Below are 6,503 nucleotides of genomic sequence, written 5' to 3'. Positions count from 1 at the left end.
CTCAGAGAGCTCAGGCAGTGACAGAGTCACTGTTTGGCAACGATCATATTGAATAGAGACCTTGAGCAGTGCCACAGTCACCATATGAGATGGTTGTTCCCAGAGAGTTCAGGCAGTCACAAAGGCACGATGTGGTTCCGATCGCAGTGCTCAGAAAGCTCAGGTGTGAGAGGTTCTCTGGCAGCACCGATCACAGTGCTCAGAGAGTTCAGGCAGTGACAAAGGTACATTGTGGCATCCATCACAGTGCTCAGAGAGCTCAAGAAGGGACAGATTCTCTGGTGGCACGGATAGCAGTGGCCAGGGGGCCGGAGCAGTGACAGAGTCACCATGTGGCACAGATCGTAGTGCCCAGGGACCTCAAGTGACAGAGTTACTGTGTGGCACTGATCACAGCCCCCAAAGAGATGGAGCAACAGTAGAGTCAAGGTGTGGCATCAATCTTAGTGCCCAGAGAGCTGAGGCAGTGAGAGGGCCACAGTGTGGGAGCGACTGGAGTGCCCAGAGAGCTCAGGAAGCAAAAAAGTCACTTCTTGGGAATTATCATAGTGGCCAGAGAGCTGAGGCAGTGACAGGGTCAGGGTCTCACACCGATCCTGTTGCATAGGGAGTTCGAGCAGTGCCGCAGTCACCGTGTGGCACTGATTGCAGTGCCCAGAGAGGTCAAGCAGTGACAGAGCCACGGTGTGGCACCGATTGCAGCCCCCAAAGTGATGGAGCAGCGGCAAAGTCAGGGTGTGACACCAATTGTAGTGCTCAGAGAGCTGAGGCAGTGATAGAACCATCGTGTGGCACTAATCGCAGTGCTCAGAGAGCTCAGGCACGGACAGATTCTTTACCGGCACCAATCGCAGTGCTCAGAGAGCTCAGGCACGGACAGATTCTCTACCGGCACCAATCGCAGTGCTCAGAGAGTTCAGGCAGTCACAAAAGAACGGTGTGGCTCCGATTGCAGTGTCCAGAGAGCTCAGGCAGTCACAAAGGCACAGTGTGGCACTGATCGCAGTGCTCAGAGAGCTCAGGAGTGACAGAGGCGCCATCTGGCAACGATCCTATTGCATAGAGATCTCGAGCAGTGCCACAGTCATCGTGTGGCTCTGATCATAATCCCCAGAGAGTTCAGGGAGTCACAAAGGCACGGAGTGGCATCCATCGCAGTGCTCAGAGAGCTCAGGCAGTGATAGATTCTCTGGCGGCACCGATGGCAGTGCTCAGAGAGCTCAGGCACAGACAGATTCTCTGGTGGCACCGATGGCAGTGCTCAGAGATTTCAGTCAGCGTTAAAGGCACGGTGTGGTATCTATTGCTGTGCTCAGAGTTCAGGCTGTGAATGTGGCATCCATCGCAGTGCTCAGAAAGCTCGGGCAGTGATCGAACCACCATGAGGCACCGATCGCAGTGCTCAGAGAGCTCAGGCAGTGACAGAGTCAGTGTCTGGCAAAGATCCTATTGCATAGAGACCTTGAGCAGTGCCACAGTCACCATATGAGATGGTTGTTCCCAGAGAGTTCAGGCAGTCACAAAGGCACGATGTGGTTCCGATCGCAGTGCTCAGATAGCTCAGGTGTGAGAGGTTCTCTGGCAGCACCGATCGCAGTACTCAGAGAGTTCAGGCAGTGACAAAGGTACATTGTGGCATCCATCACAGTGCTCAGAGAGCTCAAGAAGGGACAGATTCTCTGGTGGCAGGGATAGCAGTGGCCAGGGGGCCGGAGCAGTGACAGAGTCACCATGTGGCACAGATCGTAGTGCCCTGGGACCTTAACTAACAGAGTTATGGTGTGGCACTGATCTGACCGCACAGATAGCTCAACAGGTGACAGAGTTACAGTGTGGCACTGATCACAGCCCCCAAAGAGATGAAGCAACAGTAGAGTCAAGGTGTGGCATCAATCTTAGTGCCCAGAGAGCTGAGGCGGTGAGAGGGCCACAGTGTGGGAGTGACTGGAGTCAGGCAGTCACAAAGGCACAGTGACTGGCACGGTGTGACACCGATTGCAGTGCTCAGAGAGCTCAGGAGTGACAAAGGAATGGTGTGGCATCCATCGCAGTGCTCAGAGAGCTCAAGAAGGGACAGATTCTTTACCAGCACCAATCACAGTGCTCAGAGAGTTCAGGCAGTCACAAAAGCACACAGTGGTATCTATCACAGTGCTCAGAGAGCTCAGGCACGGACAGATTTCTCTGGCAGCACCGATGGCAGTGCTCAGAGATCTCAGGCACGGACAGATTCTCTGGTGGCACCAGTCGCAGTACTCAGAGATTTCAGTCAGCATTAAAGGCGCGGTGTGGTATCTATTACTGTGCTCAGAGTTCAGGCTGTGAGAAAGGCACAATGTGGCATCCATCACAGTGCTCAGAAAGCTCAGGCAGTGATCGAACCATGAGGCACCGATCACAGTGCTCAGAGAGCTTAGGCAGTGACAGAGTCACTGTTTGGCAACGATCATATTGAATAGAGACCTTGAGCAGTGCCACAGTCACCGTGTGGCTGAGATAGTTGTTCCCAGAGAGTTCAGGCAGTCACAAAGGCACGATGTGGTTCCGATCGCAGTGCTCAGAAAGCTCAGGTGTGAGAGGTTCTCTGGCAGCACCGATCACAGTGCTCAGAGAGTTCAGGCAGTGACAAAGGTACATTGTGGCATCCATCACAGCGCTCAGAGAGCTCAAGAAGGGACAGATTCTCTGGTGGCACGGATAGCAGTGGCCAGGGGGCCGGAGCAGTGACAGAGTCACCATGTGGCACAGATCGTAGTGCCCAGGGACCTCAAGTGACAGAGTTACTGTGTGGCACTGATCACAGCCCCCAAAGAGATGGAGCAACAGTAGAGTCAAGGTGTGGCATCAATCTTAGTGCCCAGAGAGCTGAGGCAGTGAGAGGGCCACAGTGTGGGAGCGACTGGAGTGCCCAGAGAGCTCAGGAAGCAAAAAAGTCACTTCTTGGGAATTATCATAGTGGCCAGAGAGCTGAGGCAGTGACAGGGTCAGGGTCTCACACCGATCCTGTTGCATAGGGAGTTCGAGCAGTGCCGCAGTCACCGTGTGGCACTGATTGCAGTGCCCAGAGAGGTCAAGCAGTGACAGAGCCACGGTGTGGCACCGATTGCAGCCCCCAAAGTGATGGAGCAGCGGCAAAGTCAGGGTGTGACACCAATTGTAGTGCTCAGAGAGCTGAGGCAGTGATAGAACCATCGTGTGGCACTAATCGCAGTGCTCAGAGAGCTCAGGCACGGACAGATTCTTTACCGGCACCAATCGCAGTGCTCAGAGAGTTCAGGCAGTCACAAAAGAACGGTGTGGCTCCGATTGCAGTGTCCAGAGAGCTCAGGCAGTCACAAAGGCACAGTGTGGCACTGATCGCAGTGCTCAGAGAGCTCAGGAGTGACAGAGGCGCCATCTGGCAACGATCCTATTGCATAGAGATCTCGAGCAGTGCCACAGTCATCGTGTGGCTCTGATCATAATCCCCAGAGAGTTCAGGGAGTCACAAAGGCACGGAGTGGCATCCATCGCAGTGCTCAGAGAGCTCAGGCAGTGATAGATTCTCTGGCGGCACCGATGGCAGTGCTCAGAGAGCTCAGGCACAGACAGATTCTCTGGTGGCACCGATGGCAGTGCTCAGAGATTTCAGTCAGCGTTAAAGGCACGGTGTGGTATCTATTGCTGTGCTCAGAGTTCAGGCTGTGAATGTGGCATCCATCGCAGTGCTCAGAAAGCTCGGGCAGTGATCGAACCACCATGAGGCACCGATCGCAGTGCTCAGAGAGCTCAGGCAGTGACAGAGTCAGTGTCTGGCAAAGATCCTATTGCATAGAGACCTTGAGCAGTGCCACAGTCACCATATGAGATGGTTGTTCCCAGAGAGTTCAGGCAGTCACAAAGGCACGATGTGGTTCCGATCGCAGTGCTCAGATAGCTCAGGTGTGAGAGGTTCTCTGGCAGCACCGATCGCAGTACTCAGAGAGTTCAGGCAGTGACAAAGGTACATTGTGGCATCCATCACAGTGCTCAGAGAGCTCAAGAAGGGACAGATTCTCTGGTGGCAGGGATAGCAGTGGCCAGGGGGCCGGAGCAGTGACAGAGTCACCATGTGGCACAGATCGTAGTGCCCTGGGACCTTAACTAACAGAGTTATGGTGTGGCACTGATCTGACCGCACAGATAGCTCAACAGGTGACAGAGTTACAGTGTGGCACTGATCACAGCCCCCAAAGAGATGAAGCAACAGTAGAGTCAAGGTGTGGCATCAATCTTAGTGCCCAGAGAGCTGAGGCGGTGAGAGGGCCACAGTGTGGGAGTGACTGGAGTCAGGCAGTCACAAAGGCACAGTGACTGGCACGGTGTGACACCGATTGCAGTGCTCAGAGAGCTCAGGAGTGACAAAGGAATGGTGTGGCATCCATCGCAGTGCTCAGAGAGCTCAAGAAGGGACAGATTCTTTACCAGCACCAATCACAGTGCTCAGAGAGTTCAGGCAGTCACAAAAGCACACAGTGGTATCTATCACAGTGCTCAGAGAGCTCAGGCACGGACAGATTTCTCTGGCAGCACCGATGGCAGTGCTCAGAGATCTCAGGCACGGACAGATTCTCTGGTGGCACCAGTCGCAGTACTCAGAGATTTCAGTCAGCATTAAAGGCGCGGTGTGGTATCTATTGCTGTGCTCAGAGTTCAGGCTGTGAGAAAGGCACAATGTGGCATCCATCACAGTGCTCAGAAAGCTCAGGCAGTGATCGAACCATGAGGCACCGATCACAGTGCTCAGAGAGCTTAGGCAGTGACAGAGTCACTGTTTGGCAACGATCATATTGAATAGAGACCTTGAGCAGTGCCACAGTCACCGTGTGGCTGAGATAGTTGTTCCCAGAGAGTTCAGGCAGTCACAAAGGCACGATGTGGTTCCGATCGCAGTGCTCAGAAAGCTCAGGTGTGAGAGGTTCTCTGGCAGCACCGATCACAGTGCTCAGAGAGTTCAGGCAGTGACAAAGGTACATTGTGGCATCCATCACAGCGCTCAGAGAGCTCAAGAAGGGACAGATTCTCTGGTGGCACGGATAGCAGTGGCCAGGGGGCCGGAGCAGCGACAGAGTCACCATGTGGCACAGATCGTAGTGCCCAGGGACCTCAAGTGACAGAGCTATCGTCTGGCACTGATCTCAGCCCCCAAAGAGATGGAGCAACAGTAGAGTCAAGGTGTGGCATCAATCTTAGTGCCCAGAGAGCTGAGGCAGTGAGAGGGCCACAGTGTGGGAGCGACTGGAGTGCCCAGAGAGCTCAGGAAGCAAAAAAGTCACTTCTTGGGAATTATCATAGTGGCCAGAGAGCTGAGGCAGTGACAGGGTCAGGGTCTCACACCGATCCTGTTGCATAGGGAGTTCGAGCAGTGCCGCAGTCACCGTGTGGCACTGATTGCAGTGCCCAGAGAGGTCAAGCAGTGACAGAGCCACGGTGTGGCACCGATTGCAGCCCCCAAAGTGATGGAGCAGCGGCAAAGTCAGGGTGTGACACCAATTGTAGTGCTCAGGGAGCTGAGGCAGTGATGGAGCCATCGTGTGGCACTAATCGCAGTGCTCAGAGAGCTCAGGCACGGACAGATTCTCTGGTGGCATGGATAGCAGTGGCCAGGGGGCTGGAGCAGCGACATATGTGGCACAGATTGTAGTGCCCAGGGACCTCACGTAACAGAGTCCTGGTGTGGCACTGATCGGACCACCCAGATAGCTCGACAGGTGACAGAGCTACAGCATCTCAGCCCCCAAAGTGATGAAGCAGCAGCAGAGTCAAGGTGTGGCATCAATCTTAGTGCCCAGAGAGCTGAGGCGGTGAGAGGGCCACAGTGTGACAGCGACTGGAGTGCACAGAGAGCTCGGGAAGCGACAAAGTCGCTTCTTGGGAATTATCATAGTAGCCCGAGAGCTGAGGCAGAGATCGAACCACCTTGTGCCACAGATCGCAGTGCTCGGAGAGTTCAGACAGTGACAAAGGCACGATGTGGCACCGATCGCAGTGCTCAGGGAGCTCAGGCGGTGACTCAGTCACTGGGCGGCACCCGCCCCCTACAAGCCGCCTCCCCCTCTCCGGGTCTGAGGCGTATTTAAGGGGCGGTGGGCGCGAGCCCCATTGCCAGCGGCGCCCCGGGAAGCGGCAGGATTCTCAGAGGCCAGAACACGGTAAGCCAGGAGCGCTAGAGCGGGAGATGCGCAGCGTTCTTAGAGCTCAGGCAGAGACAGAGTCACGGTGTGGCATCGATCTCAGTGCCCAGAAAGCTCGAGCAGCGACAGAACTACCGTGTGGCGTCGATTGTGCCCAGAGGGCTGAGGCAGTGACAGAGTCAGGGTGTGCCACCGATCCGATTGCACAGAGAGCTCGAGCTAGTGCCACAGTCACCGTGTGCCACCGATCACAGCGCCTAGAGGGGTCACAGTCTACAGAACCACCGTGCGGCACATATTGCAGTGCCCAGATAGCTCGATAGGCGACGGGGCCAGGGTGTTGTACCGATC

Source organism: Motacilla alba, chromosome 2 (assembly GCF_015832195.1).
Source record: "Motacilla alba alba isolate MOTALB_02 chromosome 2, Motacilla_alba_V1.0_pri, whole genome shotgun sequence".
NCBI classification, from domain to species: Eukaryota; Metazoa; Chordata; class Aves; order Passeriformes; family Motacillidae; genus Motacilla; species Motacilla alba.
Note: the sequence above shows the minus strand (reverse complement) of the source record.